Raw genomic sequence first — 771 nt, 5'->3', positions numbered from 1 at the left:
TCTACGGTCTTCCTTATTTACTGTCCAGCTTTCACATGCATATGAGGTTATTGAAAATACCATGACTTGGGTCAGGCGCACCTTAGTCCTCAAGCTGACAACATTGCTCTTCAACACTTTAAAAAGGTCTTGTGCAGCAGATTTGCCAAATGCAATCTAGGAATAGTTCAGTACAACCCAGAGGTCTGTGAAGTGATTGATTTAGGTAGTCAAATTGCTTTCATGGTTTTTTTTTGGAGGATCCTAAATGTTCCAGAGATATCTGAACATTATCCCACACCATAATGGTTGAGTTCCAACTCCGCAACTCTATACACAACAGAATGAAACACTACATGACCCTGCACCATTCTCATAGCCATGGTTATTTTTGGGGTACATTCTTGTATCCATTGTGTACATCCATATCATTGAGTGTTGTCCCTCTTTCACTGACCCTCCATTTTACTAACCATGATATTGTTCTTCAGGGACTGGCACCACCTCACCCCACCCTGGTAACATGTCCAAAGTACATAAGACAAAGTTTCACCCTCTTTGCTTCTAAGAAGCATTCTGGCTGTACTTCCTCCAAGACAGATTTGTTCATTCTTCTGGTAGTGGTGTTGTATGTAGTCACATCAGTTCCCAGTCACACTGAACCTGTATCAGATTTTCGAGAGTTGCTAGTATATTTGAACTGCTGACCTTACAATTGGCATTCTGGTGCTTATTCTACAGTGCCACACCAGTGTTCCATTTGAATTATGGTGCTGTCAAAAATTTTGAACA

The sequence above is a fragment of the Chrysochloris asiatica genome, unplaced genomic scaffold (genome assembly GCF_000296735.1).
Source record: "Chrysochloris asiatica unplaced genomic scaffold, ChrAsi1.0 scaffold00280, whole genome shotgun sequence".
In the NCBI taxonomy this organism is placed as follows: domain Eukaryota; kingdom Metazoa; phylum Chordata; class Mammalia; order Afrosoricida; family Chrysochloridae; genus Chrysochloris; species Chrysochloris asiatica.
This window is presented reverse-complemented; position numbering follows the sequence as displayed.